This window comes from Mobula birostris, chromosome 5 (assembly GCF_030028105.1).
Source record: "Mobula birostris isolate sMobBir1 chromosome 5, sMobBir1.hap1, whole genome shotgun sequence".
Classification (NCBI taxonomy): domain Eukaryota; kingdom Metazoa; phylum Chordata; class Chondrichthyes; order Myliobatiformes; family Myliobatidae; genus Mobula; species Mobula birostris.
This window is the reverse complement of record NC_092374.1, coordinates 205,348,772-205,369,656: the sequence shown is the minus strand read 5'-3', so window position 1 is coordinate 205,369,656 and position 20,885 is coordinate 205,348,772.

Below are 20,885 nucleotides of genomic sequence, written 5' to 3'. Positions count from 1 at the left end.
ATCCGGGATCAGCCATGATGGAATAGCAGAGCATACCCGATGGGCTGAATGGCCTAATTCTGTTCCTATGGCTTATAGTCTTACAGCTTCCACACTGCAGGATATACCTGATAATCGGGTCAGCATGTTAGCATAGTGGTTTGCATAACGCCATCACATCATCAGCGGCCACAGTTCAACTCCTGCCACCATCCGTACAGAGTTTGGCTGTTCCCTGAGGTTTGTCTCACGCCCCAATGACGTACGGGTTAGCGGTAGTGGCACGCTACGTTGGCGAAACACGTGAGCCGCCTCAGACTGTGCTGGTCGTGACACAAACGACGCATTTCACTCTGTGTTTCAACGTGCCTGTGACAGATAAAGGTCATCACTCATCAGGAGGTGGTGAGATTCTGTGGCTACGACCCGATGTCGTTACATCCTGAATGCCCCGGCCATCACCTCTGGTTTCCATCCCTCTACGTTTGCAGCGTCACTCGCCCCAGAAGAGTTCCCTTCTCCAAGAGGCACTTTGTGACTTCATCATTTCCTGTCGCGTCGTCTTCTGTTCAGATTCTCTAATCACTTTATTTATGTACAATCCATCTGTAAGCTAATCGTACAGCCACACTCTAACAGTGAGGCATTTACAGGATTAGATTAGATTAGATTATGAGAACACTCAGTCCTCTTTTATTGTCATTTAGAAATGCATACATGCATTAAGAAATGATACAATGTTTCTCCGGAATGATATCACAGAAAACAAGACAGACCAAAGACTAACACTGACAAAACCACATAATTATACCATATAGTTACAACAGTGCAAAGCAATACCAGAATTTGATGAAGAACAAACCATGGGCACGGTAAAAATAGTCTCAAAGTTCCGAGTTGATCGACCCCCAAGTCGCCGATAGCAGGCGGCAAAAGGGAGAAACTCCCTGCCATAAACCTCCAGGCACCGTCAACTTGCCGATGCCTTGGAAGCAGCCGACCACAGCCCACACTGAGTCCATCCATCCGAAAACTTCGAGCCTTTGATCAGCTCCTCCGATACAGCCTCCCGAGCGCCATCGTCTGCTGAGCACCTTCGACCTCGCTCTGGCTGTTGAAACAGGCAAAGCCGAGGATTCAGGGCCTTCTGCTCTGGAGATTTTGGTTACCATACAGCAGCAGCGGCAGCGAAGCGGGCATTTCAGAAGTTTTCCAGATGTTCCTCCGCACTCTCACGTCCGTCTCCATCAAATCAGAATTGTGCACGGTCCCCTACTTGACAGATTACAGACATCATTCACCGGAGAGGCCACACGCCCTGCCATCGCGCCGCCATCTTCTCCTGCTGATCACCTTTATATTTCTGATTATTGTGTTTTTATGCCTTGGGAAAGGTAAAGGCTAAGGGAGTAATCCCCTATAGAAACTCTGGAGAGCATGGAGGCAGATGAACGGCTTACTACTTCACCTTCAGGCAACTCCTGTAGCAGCGACAGCACCAACTATATTGGTTCCTCCTTCCCACTACAAGGCTCTGAATGAGGCAACATCCAGAAACCCAAGCACTGAAGGGTAGTACCTGCTGGGAGAGTTCAATGCTGGAGCTCGAACTGACCATGAACCATGGCCTTCTTGCCTTGGCCATCGTGGCGTCGGAAGATGAACGAGAACGAGCAGAGGCTGCCCGAGCTGTGCTGCCATCGTGGACTGTGCCTCACCAACACGTATTTTCAGTGTAAGGGATCCTGGAGACATCCACAGTCTGCTTGACCTCATTATCACCTGAACAGCGTCCTTGGCACTCGCAGTTACCATGGAGCAGACTGTGACACAGACCACTCCTAGACCAAAGCTAGGACAGCCCTCATCCATGAGGTGCTGCTCGTAGATTAGATTAGATTAGATTAGATTATGAGGACACTCAGTCCTCGTTTATTGTCATTTAGAAATGCATGCATTGAGAAATGATACAATGTTCCTCTGGAGTGATATCACAAAAAAAAACAGGACAAACCAAAGACTAACACCGTCAAGACCACATAATTATAACATATAGTTATAACTGCAGCTTTAGCGCCACACACTGAATGCGAACTCCAACAACTGATTAATCGTTTCACTCATGCCTGCAAGGAGCTTGGGTTAACTTAACCATCAGTCTGAAGAAGACAAACGTCATGGCCTAGAATCTCCCCCAAACATCACCTTTGATGGCTGCTCTCTTGATGCAGTCAACTCCTTCGCCTGTCTTGGGTCGACCATCACCAGCTCCCCATCCCTCGAAGCAGAGGTGGGCAACGGGATTGCCAGAACTGCAGCTGTCATGGCCGGACTGAACAAGAGAGTGTGGAGCAACAAACAGCTGACAAGGACGGCAAACCTGTGTGCGTACCAGGTGCATGCACTCAGCGCACTCATCTATGCTAGCAAGGTTTGGATGCCAGACATCAGCCAAGAGAAGAGGCTACCCTTGTTCCATCTATGCTGCCTCAGGCATGTCCTGCACATCTCCTGGCGGGGCAGACTCACCAACACAGAGGTTGTGCAGTGGGCTGCAGTACAGTACTCAGCCCCAGGCCTCAGCTGGTTGGGCTGTGTCAAACAGATGGACCAGGGACACATTCCCAAGGACATGGTGCATGGCGAGCTGAGTGAGGGTCTCCGCCCACGGGGAAGACCACGCCTCCGTTACAGGGATGCCTGCAGCCGGCAGGCATCAACCTCCACACATAGGAGGCAGTTGAAGATTGGACAGCATGGAGGGCCGCAGTCACAGGCGGTGTGCGGTGTGCGATGTGCCGAGGTAGCAAGGACCAACGCGCTCATCAACAAGACAGCCAGGAGAAAAGCCAGAGCTGCATCACCCACAGCCGCTGTGAGAGAGACTGTCACTCCAGAGTGGGGCCGGACAGCCACCCCAGAATCTGCAAATAGCCCCAAGCCTACAGCCCCAGGAACCAGCAGAGAAAGTGTCACACCATCGTCTCTCAAGACGTACGGATGCCGACGATGAAGCTGATTGTGATTTTTTTTTTTAATCGCTGAATTGTATCCAGAATCATTTCAATTCTACTTCCTGTTCCCATTCCGACGTGCGATCCACAGCCTCCTCTACTGCCGCGATGAGGCCACACTCGGGTTGGAGGAGCAACACCTTATATTCCGTCTGGGTAGCCTCCAACCTGATGGCATGAACATCAATATCTCAAACTTATGGTAATTGACCCCCCTACACCTCCGTTCCCCATTCCTGTTTCCTTCTCTCACCATAAAGGCTGATTTATACTTGTACGTCAACTCGATGCTGTAGGTACAGCGTCACTGCGAACCTTACTGAGAGCCTACGCGAATCCCTATGCCATAGCCAGACACGAAATGTCTCCCGAAATGTAACTACACATCACAGCAATGCAGACCACAACAACTGTGATTGGTCCGCTTGGTTGCATCGCATTTCCTCCTGCGCTGCAATAGCTTCCCATTGAGTGACTGAAGGGCAGGGAAGGAACTCTGGCTGCAATGCTTTCCATAAAGCTTTACAGACCTCCGAAATTATGGAGGACACATTTCGCTTTTATGAAAAAAGACGCTCACTTTAAACTTGCTCACCCGAGAAGGACTACCATGACTGTGAAGGCTTGCGCGGGCAGGTGTGTGTGCACATGTGCGACGTGCACGAATTGCAGAGCGACGCAGATGCACCAACACACAAGTATAAATGCTCACAACGTGCGCGGGCCACTTGCGTAGGTTACGGCATCGAGTTGACGCACAAGTATAGATCAGCTTTTACCTGCCCATCACCTCCCTCTGGTGCTTCTCCCCATTCCCTTTCTTCCGTGGCCTTCTGTCCTCTTCTACCAGGTTCCCCCTTCTCCAGCCCTGCATCACTTTCACCAATCGACTTCCCAGCTCTTTACTTCACTGCTCTCCCTCTCCCAGTTCCTCCCATCACCTACTACCTTGTACCTCCTCCTCCCTTCCCCACCACCTTCTTACTCTGACTTCTCATCTCTTTTCTCCAGTCCTGATGAAGTCTCAGCCTGAAACGTCGACTCTTTACTCTTTTCCATAGATGCTGCCTGAGCTGCTGAGCTCCTCCAGCGTGTTACCTTGATTTGCAGATTTTCTCCTGTGAGTTACAATTATTTTGCCCTCCTTCACATGTGTGTATTGAAGGATGGCAATCAATATTCATGAGTCTTGAATTTACCTTCAACAGAATGAAGGCGTCTTGTTGGGTCAGCTGTGACTGGACATTGGACAACTTCTCCTCTGTCTCGTTCAGGTGCTCTTGAATGTCCCGGAGGTTGGTTTCCATCTTCTTCAGGATGTCCTCTTCCTGGTCAGCCAGTTCCTTGGCCAGCAAGTGTTCCTTCTCATCCAGGACGGAGCGCAGTTTGGCAAATTCTGACGTGATGTGCTTCTGCAGGTTGTTGGACTGTTCCTGAATGGAAAAGGAAGGGCAGGGATTGACAGTAACTTCATTTAGTCCAAGAGTCAAAAATAGACACACACACACATCCCCACACCCCCCCCCACACACACACACACCCCCCCCACACACACACACACACACACACCCCCCACACACACATCCACACATACACACACACACACCCACACATGCACACAGAAACACAGGCTTGTTCGCCCTCCCACCTTCCTCCATCCGCTCCTCCTGCCCTACACACAGGAGTGTCCCACCCCCACATGTGAACGTGCGTAAACTCACCCTCCCAATGTCAGACACCAACAGGCCCCCTCCCCAAACATAGATCAACCACACGTGCACTCACCGACCCAAAGTCAGACACCAGCAGCCCCCTCCCCAAACACAGACCCACCTGGATCTCTGAGATGCTCTGCTGTTGCTTGAGGAGCACGTTCTGCACTGAGGTCTTCCTCTGGTTCAGGGACTGCAGGTTGGCTCTCATCTTCTCCTGCAGCGGGTTAACAGTTCACAATCACACAACCATGGCAACGAAGGAGAGCACGGGGCCTGTTTAATCTACGAAGCAACGTTCTGCTAGTTCCCACGCACCTGCCTTCTCCTGTTACCCAGCAAATCCCCTTGTCTAAGACATGATGTGCTGGCATTGGAGAGGGTCCAGAGAGGAGGCTCACGAGAATGATCCCAGGAATGAAAGGGTTAACATATGAGGAGTGTTTAACGGCTCTGGGCCCGTATGCACTGAAATTTAGAAGACTGAGGAGGATCTCACTGAAGGCTATCAAATATTGAAAGGCCTAGTTAGAGTGGATGTAGAAAAGATGGTCCCTATAGCGAGACTAGGCCCAGAGAGCATAGCCTCAGAATAGAGGGACGTACATTTAGAACAGAGATGAGGAGGAATTTCTTTAACCAGAGGCTGGTAAATCTGTGGAATTCATTACCACAGACGTTGTGGAGGCCAAGTCATTGGGTATATTTAAACCCCAGGTTGATAGGGTCTTGATTCGTCAGGGTATCAAAGGTTACCGGGACAAGACAGGAGAATGGAGTTGAGGGGGATAATAACTCTTGCAGTCAGGGATCCTCTTGGAAAGAGTGATTATAGTATGATTGAATTTCACACTCAGATGGAGGATGAAATAGTTAGATCTAAAACTAGTGTATTATACTTGAACAAGGGAGACTACAACGGGATGAGGGAGGAGTTGGCTAATGTAGATTGGGAGCACAGGCTATTTAGTAGGACAGTTGAGGAACAGTGGAATACTTTCACAGAGATTTTTCACAGTGCTCAACAAAAGTATATTCCAATCAAAAGTAAGGACAGTAAGTGTGGGGAGAGCCAGCCTTGGATAACTATGGAAATAAAAGATAGTATCAAATTAAAAGTTTGTGTACAAAGTCGCAAAGAGTAGTGGGAGACTGGAGGATTGGGAAAACTTTAATAAGCAACAGAGAACAATTAAACAAGAAATAAGGAAAGGGAAGATAGAGTATGAAAGTAAATTTGCATAAAATATAAAAACAGATAGCAAAAGTTTTTATAAATACAGTGGCATGCAAAAGTTTGGGCACCCCTGGTCAAAATTTCTGTTACTGTGAATAGCTAAGTGAGTAAAAGATGAACTGATTTCCAAAAGGGATAAAGTTAAAGATGACACATTTCTTTAACATTTTAAGCAAGAAAACTTTTTTATTTCCATCTTTTACAGTTTCAAAATAACAAAAAAGGAAAAGGGTCCGAAGCAGAAGTTTGGGCACCCTGTATGGCAGTACTTAGTAACACTCCCTTTGGCAAGTATCACAGCTTGTAAACACCTTTTGTAGCCAGATAAGAGTCTTCCAATCGCAAACACGAGGAATTCTGCAGATGCTGGAAATTCAAGCAAGACGCATCAAAGTTGCTGGTGAACGCAGCAGGCCAGGCAGCATCTCTAGGAAGAGGTACAGTCGACGTTTCGGGCCGAGACCCTTCGTCAGGAAGCAGCACCAATGCAGTCATTAACATAGCGTTGGGAAAGTGTGGGACGGTCACCCGTGTGGGCTTGGAACATCGATATCTCGAACTTCCGGAACTTCCGGTGCACAGCCCTCCAGTGGAAAATGACATCGTATCTGTTAAATAGGGGCTGTGGACAATTCTGATTTGATGGAGACAGACGTGAAAGCACAGAGGAACATCTGGAGAAATTTCTGAAACACCCGTTCGCTGCTGTTGTTACTGTGCGGTCGGGAAACTTCCGGAAGGAAGGCCTCAAAATCACTGGCTTTGCCTGCTGTTGGCGACCGAGATTGAGGTCGAATCGTTCGGACAGAGATGGCGCTCATTACTCGGTGTCAGAGAGCTGATCAGAGCTCGAAGTTTTCGGATGACTCAGAGTCGGATTGTGGTCGGCATGGCAGGGAGAGTTTTTCTTCCTTCTCCCATCTGTGTGAGGTGTGGGACATTTGAGAGACTTTGAACTTTTTACTGAGCTCACGGACTTCTTCTTCAAGTTATGGTATTGTTGCACTGTTGTAACTATATGTTATAATTATGTGGTTTTGTTAGTTTTTTCAGTCTTGGTCTGTCGTGTGATTTGTGATATCACACTGGAGGAAATATTGTATCATTTCTTAATGCATGCATTACTAAATGACAATAAAAGAGGACTGCGTGTCTTCATAATCTAATCTAATCTAATACCTCCCCCCACAACCATTCCCCATTCCCTTTTCCCTCTCTCATTTTATCTCCTTGCCTATCCATTGTCTCCCTCTGGTCTCTGTCCTGGTATCAAGAATGATAGTTGACGGGTGAAAATTACTGCCAAGGAATGTGAAATGCTATAGAAAGAAAGCAAAGAGGCAATTGTAAAGGAACAGGAATAGAGAGAGCAGGGGAGGAGGGGTATGTGCTCAATCTGTTGAATGTGAATAATAACTTAGTACAGAGCTCTTTTCATGCAGATAAAGTGCTTTACAATGGGATAAAGTGCAAACGTGAAAATCAAAGACAAAAAGAGGTCTGTTAAAAGTAAGTTTAAACATGTAGGTTTTGAGCTGGTGTTTAGAGTCTACATCCCTTATTGCTTTCGGTATTGAATTCCATTGTTTAGGAGCATAGTTTAAAAAAGTTGACCTGTCAATTAAACTTTGAGGGAGATTGTTTAAATTTAAGACCTGAGAACTCGAGCAGGATTATAAAACAATAGCGATTCTGTGATGTACTCCAGTCCCAGATCATTGAGAGTAAAAGAACTTTAAAATCAATTCTACAATTTACAGGAAGCTAAAGCAGACTAGTTAAGATGGGAGTGATATGTTCCCTCATTCTGGTTTTGGTTGAAAGTCTAGGAGTGGCGTTACGAATGAGTTGAAATTTGTCAACAGATCGTTTTGACAGGTCAGGAAAAAGTGCATTGCAGTAATCTGATCTATTCTGTATAAAGGTGTGATATAGTTTTCTGCATTATTATGAGACAGAAACAAATGTACCTTTGAAATGTTTCTTAAGTGTAGAAATGCTGCTCTGGGCATGTGGAATTTAAAATTCAAGTGTGAATCAAAGATAACACCCAGGCTTGTTACTTCTGATTTTTCAAGGGGAGACAAATTCCCAAGTTTATCCAATCACAAACAAGAGAAAACTGCAGATGCTGGAAATCTCAAAACGAGGTTTCAACGCATGAAGTCAAATCTGAGTTCTAAAAAGCACAAGTTTTATTTTGCCACATGTCATATAGCTGGCACCCATACAACTTTTGATTGTTCAGAACGCTGTCTACACTGGGGTTGTTTGTTTTCAAAGTCAGATCTGGGCATGGTGTTAATTTTATGTACTGCCAGTTGGTGTTGTTATGCAGCCTTTTCTGCAACCTTCATCCTGGTTTCAATACGTCCTATCCTGAGGTAGACACAGCTAAACCCAGTTTCAAATCTGATGCTCGTTCTCAAAAGTGTTAAGAAAAATAAAGGTGACCTTTATTTGTCACATGTGCATCATTCGCGTCAAATTAAATCAGCGAGGATTGTGCTGGGCAACCAGCAAGTGTCGTCACATTTCCAGCATCAACATAACGTGCAGTAACGCACTAACGCTAACCTTCAAACCTTCGGAACTGGGAGGAAACCGGAGCCTCTGGAGGAAAGCCACATTGTCACAGGGAGAACACGCAAACCTCTTACAGACTGCAGCGGGAACTGGTACCCAAGCTGCACTGACCACTACACTATCACGCCGCCTTCCGCATTGTCGGATAGTTACGAGTTGAAATATTGTCAGCAGTTAACACATTAGTTCAGAGCAAACAAAATGAACAGGGAAAGTTAAAGCTGAAAGTGAAGACTAAATAGTGATGGATGGTTTTGGTTTCCATTGCGATAGGATGCAGAGCTGGCCTGAGGAATGGAAGATGGCGTTCAATTCAGAAAAAAAATGAAGTGATTCACTTTAGAAAGTCAAACATGAAGACAGAGTAAGGGTTAATCTCAAGATTCTTAGCGGTGTGGAGGAACAGAGGGAGTGGGAGAAGATGGCAGCGCGACGCAGCGCGCGCAGCCCTCCGGTGAAATTATATCGTATTTGTTAAATAGGGGCCGTGGACAATTCTGATTTGATGGAGACAGACGTGAGAAGCACAGAGGAACATCTGGAGAAATTTCTGAAAAGTCTGTTTCGCTGCCGCTGTTACTGGGCGGTCGAGAATCTCCAGAGGGAAGGCCCCAAAATCCCCGGCTTTGCCTGCTGCTGGTGACCGAGGCTGAGGTCGAAGCGTTCGGACAGAGATGGTGCTTGGTACTCGGTGTCGGAGGGCTGATCAGGGCTCGAAGTTTTCGGACGACTCAGAGTCAGACTGTGGTCGGGCATGGCAGGGAGAGTTTTCTTCCTTCTCCCGTCTGCGTGAGATGTGGGACTTTCGAGAGACTTTGAACTTTTTTACTGTGTCATGGCCTGTTCTTCATCAAGTTATGGTATTGTTGCACTGTTGTAACTATATGTTATAATTATGTGGTTTTAGTTAGTTTTTCAGTCTTGGTCTGTCCTGTGTTTCTGTGATATCACACCAGAGGAATATTGTATCATTTCTTAATGCATGCATTACTAAATGACAATAAAAGAGGACTGCGTGTCCTCATAATCTAATCTAATCTTGGGGCCCACATCCACAGATCCCTCAAAGTCGCCATGGCTAAGAATCTGTACGGTGTATTGGCCTTCGTTAGTCAGGGGATTGAATTCAAGAGCCATGAGGTAATGCTGCAGCTCTACAAAACCCTGGTCAGACCACACTTGGAATATTGTTCAGCTCTGGTCGTCTCATTGCAGGAAGGATGTGGAAGCTTAAGAGAGGGTGCAGAGGAGATTTACCAGGCCGCTGTCTGGATTAGAGAGCAGTTCCTATGAGGAAAGGTAGAGCGAGCTATGGTTTTTCTCTTCGGAGAGAAGGAGGATGAGGAGTGGCTTGATAGAGGTGTACAAAATGTTAAGAGACCCAGCCAGAGGGACAACCAGCGACCTTTGCCTAGGGCAGAAATGGCGAACAGGAGGGGCTCATAATTTTAAAGTGATTGGGGAAAAGTCTAGGGATCATGTCAGATGCTGTTTTTTTTATGCAGAATTGTGGATGGAACACGCTGCCAGGGGTGGTGGTAGAGGAAAATACATCAGGGCCATTTAAGAAATTCTTAAAATCTCTCTAATTAAGACTTTTATAGAAATAGATACATGGATGAAAGAAAATGTGCGGGGAAGTTAGATTGTTGTCAGAGTGCAGAGCATAGCGGATAGAAGGCCCTGTTGTGTGACTGTAATGTCCTGTGATCTTTGACCCGGGATGTCCCACAGAGCTCTGGCTGGAAGATTTCTCACTGCTCCGGCGAACCACGGAGTTGGCTGCCCCGCGGGTGTGCTGGGTCACCGCTGTAACGTCGGTGCGAGTTCTGCTCCGGGACGGTTCAGGGCCCGGAACGGGAGAGTTAACGCTGCGTGCCAACGCCTTTGGTTCCTGCGGCGCCGTTCTCGGGGAACTGGGAGAGGTGACAGCACGAACCCCGTTTGACCGATTCCTGTTACGTGGGATTGTCTCGCTGAAAGTGAAGCCGGGGGGATGTGAGGTCAGGAGACTAACGTTAACGTTAGCATTCAATAATTACGGTCACAGCCAGGCCGCGCTACGGTTATGACTTCCTCTATTACGCCGTTTCAGTCTGCACCCGCCCCTGCTCGCTTTCTCTCTCTCTATCTTTTATTCTTTAATTTTACCCATTCATCCCTCAGGTCTCTCTCTCACTCGCGCTCTCTTTACCTATCCATCTTCCTCTCTCACTCTATATTGTCTCTCTCTCTCTCTCTCTCGCCGTTTCTGCCTTTCTTTCTCCATCACGAAGATTATGGATGAACTTCTTTGGTTAGACGTACAGTACATCAAAACGTGGCAGCGAAACGCGCCTTTTCACGTCAACCACCAACACAGTCGTCAACGGTCTCGCAGGGGTCGCCACGCTTCCGGCGCCAACAACTTGCCCACAACTCATTAACCGTAACATGGAGACTAGAAGCTGGAGCACCCGGACCAATCCCACACGGTCATTGAGACAACGTACGAACTCCTTACGGAACTGAACCCCGGTCTTACGGCCAGCACTGTAAACCGTTCCCCTAGCCGCTCCCGCCCGAGAACTCCGCAGTGATTATGCCTTGTTTCGACCCAGGGATCTTTCGCGGTGACCACTTCACTGCAGAAACGCGGTCCAATCACTTATACACTTGCCGAGTGTTGCTGTCTTGGATTGAGCTCCAAGCAGGAGAGACCTTGTAGATCTCCACCGCCTCGCTGATGAGCATGAAGTTGTGCGCCTTGTGGCTGCGGGGGTCGCGCCTGTCCAGGCACATCACGCAGCTGAGCTTCTTGTCCCTCTCGCAGAACAATTTCAGCTCCTCTTCGTGGTCAGTGCAGTAGGGCCTGTTGCTCTTGACTTTCATGCAGACGGAGACATTCCGGGTCTTCTTCACCAGCTTGCTCAGGGCTCGGTTGGAGTTCGGGCTCCAGTCCCGGAAGATCTGGACGCGCTATGTGCTCCGCGCCGCGACCAGAACTGAACACAATATTCCTACGGTGGTCTAACCAGGGTTTTATAGAGCCACAACATTACCTCACGGCTCTTGAACTCAGTCCCCCGACTAATGAAGGCCGATACCCTATACGCTTCCTTAACCACCCGAACATCTTTGAGGGATCTAAGGGCGTATAACCGAACCCTCTGTTCCTCCACCCTGCCCAGAATCCTGCCATTAACACTTAAAATTCCACCTTCCAATGTACGTCTCTCAATTCTTCTCCAGCTAGAACTCCGTCTGCCACTTCTCAGTCCCATGTCCCGTCGTAACCTATGGCAACCCGCACCAGCAACCTCCGAGTCGCCTTACCTTGTAGATCTCCACCGCCTCGTTGATGAGCATGAAGTTGTGCGCCTTGTGGCTCCGGCCGTCGCGCCGGTCCAGGCACATCACGCAGATGAGCTTCTTGTCGGTCTCGCAGAACAGTTTCAGCTCCTCCTGGTGCTCCTCGCAGAAGGGGTTGAAAGGCTTGTTGGGGTCCGCCGGCTCCCTGGTGTTAAGGTTGCGGATCTTGTTGGAGAGCACGCCCAGCGCGCGGTTGGCCTTGAGGCTCTTGTCGCGGAAGACCTCGCCGCACTCGGGGCAGAAGGCTTTCTTCTCCCTCTCCCAGCACTGCAGGATGCACTGCCGGCAGAAGTCGTGGCCGCACTCCAGCATCACCGGGTCGATGAAGATGTCGAGGCATATCGGGCAGTTCAGCTCATCCCCTAAGCTCAGGCTGGAGGAGCCCGCGGCCATTCTCGGCTCCGGCCGCGCCCGGCGCAAGCTGTGGCCGCCGCTCCTGTTGCTCGGGTCTCAGCGCCCTGCCCCGCACTGACGCCGAGGCGCACAGAGCCGCGCCTGGTCACTCCGCAAGGCTTCCTGCCTATCGCGGGATTTCCGCGCAAACACCCGAGAAGCGAGACGACTTTCGGACTGCCAGGAACAACCGAACCATTCCGCTCTCTGCCGTTCGCGGAGAGGTGGGGATTGGGTGGGGGGGGTGGAAAGAGTTGTTCGCTGGAAAGCACAAGCTGGGGCTGCCCACACCGTCCCACAACAGGACAGACCCTTACAGAGTTAGATTCCGCCTGCGAGAATTACACCCAGCCAGAAGTGTGGACTGAGTTTCGACGCGTTCACAGGTCACCCCTACCCCTGCCCCCTCCCCCACTGGACACTCCCAACTATCATTTCGCAAAGAGTTAGAAACTTCTATCGTGCCAGACCAAAGGCTTGGACCCTCCTATAGACGCTTGGCAAGCTAGGATGAATGTCAAGACGTTTGGCACGGAGGATAGGGAAAATGATGCAAATTCGGCCAGCTCCGTCACGGGCACTGGCCTCCCCGGCATCATCGAGAACAGCTTCAAAAGGCTTTACTTCAAAAAGGTGGCGTCCATCATTAAGGACCCCCACCACCCAGGACACCACCCTCTTCTCCGTAGGATCCAAGACATCATCCGGGAGCAGTGCCATCGGAAGGCGCCGTCCATTATTATAGACCCCCCAGCACCCAGGCCGTGCCCTCTTCTCACTGTTACCATCGGGAAAGAGGTACAGAAGTCTGAAGGCACACTCAACATTTCAGGAGCAGCTTCCTCCCCTCTGCCATCCGATTCCCAAATGGACATTCATCCCATGAACACTACCCCACTTTTTAAATTCTGTTATTTTGCACGACTTATTTTAAATGAACTATTTAATAGACAGGAAAGGTTAAAAGTTTGAGAGAGCCATGGTTTTCAAGGGATACAGGTATAGGAATCTTGGTTCGGAAAAAGAGACATATCTACAATAAATATAGGCAGCTTGGAGTAAATGAGGTGCTCGAGGGATATAAAGAATTTAAAAAGAATCTTAAGAAAGAAATTAGAAAAGCTAAAAGAAGATATGAGGTTGCTTTGGCAAGTAAAGTGAAAATAAATCCAACGGGTTTCTACAGTTATATTAATAGCAAAAGGATAGTGAGGGATAAAACTGGTCCCTTAGAGAATCAGAGTGGACGGCTATGTGCGGAGCCAAAAGAGATGGGGGAGATTTTGAACAATTTCTTTTCTTCGGTATTCTCTCAGGAGAAGGATATTGAATTGTGTAAGGTAAAGCAAACAAGAAGGGTAGTTATGGAAAGTATGACGATTAAAGAAGAGGAAGTACTGGAGCTTTTAAGGAATATAAAAGTGAATAGGTCTCTGGGTCCGGACTAGATATTCCCTAGGACCTTGAGGGAAGTTAGTGTGGAAATAGCAGGGGCTCTGACAGAAATATTTCAAATGTCATTAGAAACGGGGATGGTGCCAGAGGATTGGCGTATTGCTCATGTTGTTCCATTGTTTAAAAAAGGTTCTAAGAGTAAACCTAGCAATTATCAGCCTGTGAGTTGGTGGGTAAATTGATGGAAAGTATTCTTAGAGATGGTATATATAATTATCTGGATAGACAGGGTCTGATTAGGAACAGTCAACATGGATTTGTGCGTGGAAGGTCATGTTTGACAAATCTTATTGAATTTTTTGAGGAGGTTACCAGGAAAGTTGACGAGGGTAAAGTGGTGGATGTTGTCTATATGGACTTCAGTAAAGCCCTTGACAAGGTTCCACACAGAAGGTTAGTTAGGAAGGTTCAATCGTTAGGTATTAATATTGAAGTAGTAAAATGGATTCAGCAGTGGCTGGGTGGGAGATGCCAGAGGGTAATGGTGGATAACTGTGTGTCAGATTGGAGGATGGTGTGTAGCAGTGTGCCTCAGGGATCTGTACTGGGTCCAATGTTGTTTGTCATATATATTAATGATTTGGATGCTGGGGTGGTAAATTGGATTAGTAAGTATGCAGATGATACTAAGATAGGTGACGTTGTGGATAATGAAGTAGGTTTTCAAAGCTTACAGGGAGATTTGGGCGAGTTAGAAGAGTGGGCTGAAAGATGGCAGATGGAGTTCAATGCTGAAAAATGTGAGGTGCTACATTTTGGTAGGACTAATCAAAATAGGACATACATGGTAAATGGTAGGGCATTGAAGAATGCAGTAGAACAGTGGGATCTAGGAATAATGGTGCATAGTTCCCTGAAGGTGGAATCTCATGTGGATGGGGTGGTGAAGAAAGCTTTTGGTATGCTGACCTTTATTAATCAGAGCATTGAGTATAGGAGTTGGGATGTAATGTTGAAATTGTATAAAGCATTGGTAAGGCCAAATTTGGAGTATTGTGTACAGTTCTGGTCACCGAATTATAGGAAAGATGTCAATAAAATTGAGAGAGTACAGAGGAGATTTACTAAAATGTTGCCTGGGTTTCATCTCCTAAGTTACAGAGAAAGGTTGAACAAGTTGGGTCTTTATTCTTTGGAGCGTAGAAGGTTGAGGGGGGACTTGATAGAGGTGTTTAAAATTATGAGTGGGATTGATAGAGTTGATGTGGATAGGCTTTTTCCATTGAGAATGGGGGAGATTCAAACAAGAGGACATGAGTTGAGAGTTAAAGGGCAAAAGTTTAGGGGTAACATGAGGGGGAACTTCTTTACTCAGAGAGTGGTAGCTGTGTGGAACGAGCTTCCAGCAGAAGTGGTTGAGGCAGGTATGATGTTGTCGTTTAAAGTTAAATTGGATAGATATATGGACAGGAAAGGAATGGACGGTTATGAGCCGAGTGCAGGTCAGTGGGACTAGGTGACAGTAAGCGTTCGACACGGACTAGAATGGCCGAGATGGCCTGTTTCCGTGCTGTAATTTTTATATGGTTATGTGGTTACATACATACTTACTGTAACTCAGTTTTTTCTCTATATTTATTTATCACATATTTCATTGTACTGCTGCCGTAAAGTTAACAAATTTCATGATGTATGCCGGTGATATTAAATCTGATTCTGATTCTTTTAAAGGAGGAGATACAGGAGGCTGAAAAACACACACACACACACACACACACACACACACACACACACACACACACAGCTTTAGTAACAGTGTCTTCCTCTCCACCATCAGATCTCTGAACAGACAATGAACCCATGAACTCATTTTTGCTCGCAAACTGAGGAATTCTGCAGATGCTGGAAACTCAAGCAACACACATCAAAGTTGCTGGTGAACACAGCAGGCCAGGCAGCATCTCTAGGAAGAGGTACAGTCGACGTTTCGGGCCGAGACCCTTCGTCAGGACTGACTGAAGGAAGAGAGAGTAAGAGATTTTTGCTCTCTTTTTACACCATTTATTTAATTCCATTTAAAAATATATTTCCTATTGTAATTTATGGAAAGAAGTATAGTTGATGTTTCGGGCTGAAACCCTTCAGCAGGTTTTTGGCCAAAACATCGACTGTGCTGTTTTCCATATGCTGCCTGGCCTGCTGAGTTCCTCCAGCATTTTGTGTGTGTTGCTTCGATTTCCAGCATCTGCAGATTTCCTCTTGCTTGTTCTTATTGTAATTTATAGTTTTTATGTGTTGTGATGTAACTCTGCCGCAAAACAACAAATTTCACAACATATGTCAGTGATATTAAACCTGATCTGATTCCTAATAGAGTTACATGCTCTAATTGTCATGGTCCAGTCTGTGACATCCGTGTTCCGGTTCACAGTCCGGTCCATGGTTCCTTGTTCCGGGGTTTCTGGTTTTCCCCAGTTTCTGTTGTGGGCACATGATTCTCGTTTTGGGGCTGAGACATAAATTCCTCTGCAAACCAGCGATTCTCGGCTGGACTATTCTGTTCCTCTCCTTGTCTTTTCCCCCCTCGCCTGACTCTCTGCCTGGATACCTCACCTGACTCTCTGCCTGCTCACCTAGCCTGGATACCCCACCTGTATACCCTGCCTGTACCACTGAAGTTTTACCGCCAGAGCAAGACTGGAGCCTTGTTAGGTCAAGATAAGGAACTGTCTTTCGTTGTGTGGAATTGTTTCTGTGTCCATGCCTTCGCTAGGTAGTTCTGGCTGTTTGCCGCTACCTAGTGTTGGGAACTATCTCTGTGTCCTCGCCTTCGCTAGGTGGGTCTGGCTGTTTGCCGCCACCTTGTGTTGGGATCCGTCTCTTCATGTTCAGTGTTCTGTGTATGAGTCCCAGCCCTACGTCCTGTTCCCAAGGAGGGGTCCTGGCTCTGTGTTATGTGTGTGATCTTGGCCCTACATCCTGTTCCCAAGGAGGGGTCCCGGCTCTGTGTTCCGTGCTCCTGTCCCTTCTCGTCCAAGGCTCCATGCTCCTGAAGGCCTTCGTCAAGTCCGTGCCTAGTCCAGTTCTATCGGAGTACTGTCCATGTGCCTTTACCTGTCCTTGTGTCTCGCCCTACCCAGGAGTTCCTCACCCAAGCCATGTCCAGTCCTGTAGCCTTGTCTTGTCCTCGCCTAGTTCTGAATTCTGAGCCCGAGTCAAGTCCCAGGTTCTAAGTCCTTGTCCAGTCTCTGGCTCGGAGTCCATACCCAGGCCTCGAGGTACCTTAGACCCAAGCCCCAAGACCCCAGGCCTGTCTCCAAGCCTCAAGCCCCAAGACCCCAGGCCTGTCTCCAAGCCTCAAGCCCCAAGACCCCAGGCCTGTCTCCAAGCCTCAAGCTCCAAGACCCCCAGGCCTGTCTCCAAGCCTCAAGCCTCAAGACTCAAGACTCAAGACCCCAAACATGTCTCCAAGCCTCAAGACCCCAGCGTCCAGTCCTGCAGTCATGTCATGTCCATGCCTGGTTCTGGGGCCCGATCCCGAGGCAAGACCCAGGTTCTGGATCCGTGTCCAGTCTCTGGCTTGGGGTCCAAGCCCTAGTCTGTGTTCTTGTCCCTGCTGCTTGTCTGTATTCTGTCACGTCCCTACCCTAGTCACATCCTGTTCCTTGTACTTCAGTGTCTGTGTCTTGCATTTGGGTCCGTTCCCAATGCCCCCACTGTGACACTAATAGATTTAAGAATTTTATACTGAAGGACCCTTCCAAGGATATAACTACTCTGTAGTGAGGCCTTTCAGTTGGGAGACACGTCTGTAGGGGTACATCCTCCAATGCGGTCAAACTTTCCTGAAGAATCACACTGTCACATGGGGAGTAGAGTAGACACTCCTGTAGAGTTAAAACTGCAGATCTTTTAGGAACTCCAAAAACCTTACACCTACATGAAGGGTTAGTAATCGATACAGTGGTGGACACAGCCCAATCCATGGCAGGTAAAGCTCTTCCCACCATTGAGCAGAGCTACACGGAGCACTGTTGCAGGAAAGCAGCATCCACCATCAGCCCATGCTCTCTCTCACTGCTGCCATCAGGAAGGAGGTACAGGAGCCTCAGGGCTCACACCAGGTTCAGGAATAGTTATTACCCCTCAACCATCAGGCTCTTGAAGCAGGGGGAGAACTTCACTCGACCCATCACTGAACTGATCCCTCAGCCTATGGACTCAGTTTTAAGAAGTCTACAAGTCATGACCCCATCTCCATTTTTATTGATTTACGCTTACTTAGTGATACAGTGTGAAACAGGCCCCTCCAGCCTTTCGAACTGCGCTGCCAGCAACCCATCAATTTAACCCCGGTCTAATCACAGAACAATTCACCTACTAGCCGGTATGCCTTTGGACTGTGGGAGTAAACTGAAGCACCCGGAGGAAACCGGCACATTCCGCGGGGAGGACGGCCAAACGCCTTGCAGAGGGTGCTGGGATTGAACTCCAAAGTCTGATATCCTGAGCTCTGATAGTGTCATGCTAACCACTATCCTACTGTGGTGATATTTGTGGCTGCTTTCTTATTATTATTATTATCATCATATATTTCTCAGCTCAAGCAGGTAAAGCCTGAGCTACGGGCATAGCCAAGCACACTCATTTGTCAATTGCTAGGAACTTTCAGACTATTCTAGTGATGTTTAGTATTGTGGCTTCTGGAGATTGACACAGATATTACTGTGTAGCCCTAGTTGTTTAATGTTATTGTGTAATGACTTTGGGATGATACCAGTTGTAGATATTGCTATTGGGACAATGTATACCCTCTTCATGTTCCATAGTCTTTCAATTTCCTCTTTCAATTCAGCCTGTTTCTCGTGTTTTTCACTTACAGATTTCTGGATGTTATGTGTGTTTGGAGTTGTTATATCTATTAAATAAGTTGTTCTTACCCGTTTATTCTGTATTATCCAATCCAGATAGTTGATATGGAGTGTCCTATCTATAATAGCAGATGGGTCGCGATATAATGTTGCAGCTATATAGGACCCTGGTCAGACCCCACTTGGAGTACTGTGCTCACTTCTGGTCACCTCACTACAGGAAGGATGTGGAAACCATAGAAAGGGTGCAGAGGAGACTTACAAGGATGTTGCCTGGAATGGGGAGCATGCCTTATGATAATAGGTTGAGCAAACTCAGCCTTTTCTCCTTGGAGCGACGGAGAATGAGAGGTGACATGATAGAGGTGCATAAGATGATGAGAGGTATTGATCGTGTGGATAGTCAGAGGCTTTTTCCCAGGGCTGAAATGGCAAACGTGAAAGGGCATAGTTTTAAGATGCTTGGACGTAGGTACAGTGGAAATGTCGGGGATAAGTTTTTTACTCAGAGTGGTGAGTGCGTGAAATGGGCTGCCGGCAATGGTGGTGGAGGTGGAAACAATAGGGTCTTTTAAGAGACTCCTGGATAGATACATGGAGCTCAGAAAAATAGAGGGCTATGGGTACTTGGTAGTGGCAGGATACTTGGTAGTGTGGAGGAACAGAGGGATCTCGGGGTACATGTCCACAGATCCCTGAAAGTTGCCTCACAGGTGGATAGGGTAGTTAAGAAAGCTTATGGGGCGTTAGCTTTCATAAGTCGAGGGATAGAGTTTAAGAGTCGCGATGTAATGATGCAGCTCTATAAAACTCTGGTTAGGCTACACTTGGAGTACTGTGTCCAGTTCTGGTCACCTCACTATAGGAAGGATGTGGAAGCATTGTAAAGGGTACAGAGGAGATTTACCAGGATGCTGCCTGGTTTAGAAAGTATGCATTATGATCAGAGATTAAGGGAGCTAGGGCTCTACTCTTTGGAGAGGAGGAGGATGAGAGGAGACACGATAGAGGTATACAAGATAATAAGAGGAATAGATAGAGTGGATAGCCAGCGCCTCTTCCCCCAGGGCACCACTGCTCAATACAAGAGGACATGGCTTTAAGGTAAGGGGTGGGAAGTTCAAGGGGGATATTAGAGGAAGGTTTTTTACTCAGGGAGTGGTTGGTGCGTGGAATGCACTGCCTGAGTCAGTGGTGGAGGCAGATACACTAGTGAAGTTTAAGAGACTACAAGACAGGTATATGGAGGAATTTAAGGTGAGGGCTTATAGGGGAGGCAGGGTTTGAGGGTCGGCACAACATTGTGGGCCGAAGGGCCTGTACTGTGCTGTACTATTCTATGTTCTATGTTCTATGTAACCCGAGGTAATTTCTAAAGTATGTACATGTTCGGCACAGCATTGTGGGCTGAAGGCCCTATATTGTGCTGTAGGTTTCTATGTTCCTATAATTTTTAGAACTCTGACTCTAAAACTGGTCAGGCATGTATTTATAGTAAAGTATGGTGTATTTCCTGGGTTTGTATTTTAAAGCAAGATTTTGGTGAATGATGTTTGCCACTTGTTTGTGCCTGTGTAAGTAATCAGATTGAGTTAAACTGCTGCAGGATCCTGTAATGTGTTGGCATGGTTTCTCGAGGCATTCTCTGCATTTCTGGTCTTGAATTTGTTGGTCTTTTATGTATTTTGGTAATTTTTGTGTGAACCACCTGGTCTTGTTTTGCCACAAGGAACCCTTCTGTCTCTAGGAAGAGGTCTCCAACTCTGAGCCAGGCTTTTGATGCTTCCTTGTCAACATCTAGTCTGCTCAGACCATGGGGATGTCTTCCATGGAGGGTCCTGCTTTTCCATGGTCCTTTTCTCCTTCCAGAGTGATAATTTCTTCACTTTTCTGGGTTGTGCTCTCATTTAAGTTTAGTGGTGTATACGACTTATCAGTATTGCATATACTCGCGTGGTGTTGAATCCTGTTTTATTTAATGAAAGTATATCCTTAAAGTTTTATCTGACTGTTGTGAAGATTTTTGATGTCTGTTATTCCTCCTCTTGCTTCTGCCCCAGGTAGAATTAGTCTCAGTGTTTTCTAACATACGTAGTGTTTTCTGAAATTTGTTATTTCAGTTCTTATTCTTCTTTGTAAATTTTCCAGATCGGTTTCGGACCAAGATGTTATGCCGAAAGGATACTTCAATATGGGTTTAGTGAAACTGTTTATTGCCTTTGTTTTTTTTACTGTTGAGATCTGTTTGGCAGATTTTCTTATGCCTTGAAATAAATTATGTCAAAAGTTTTCCATTTATCGCACTCTGCTCTATTGATTTTGCTTGTTGATATCCCAGAGACCTTCA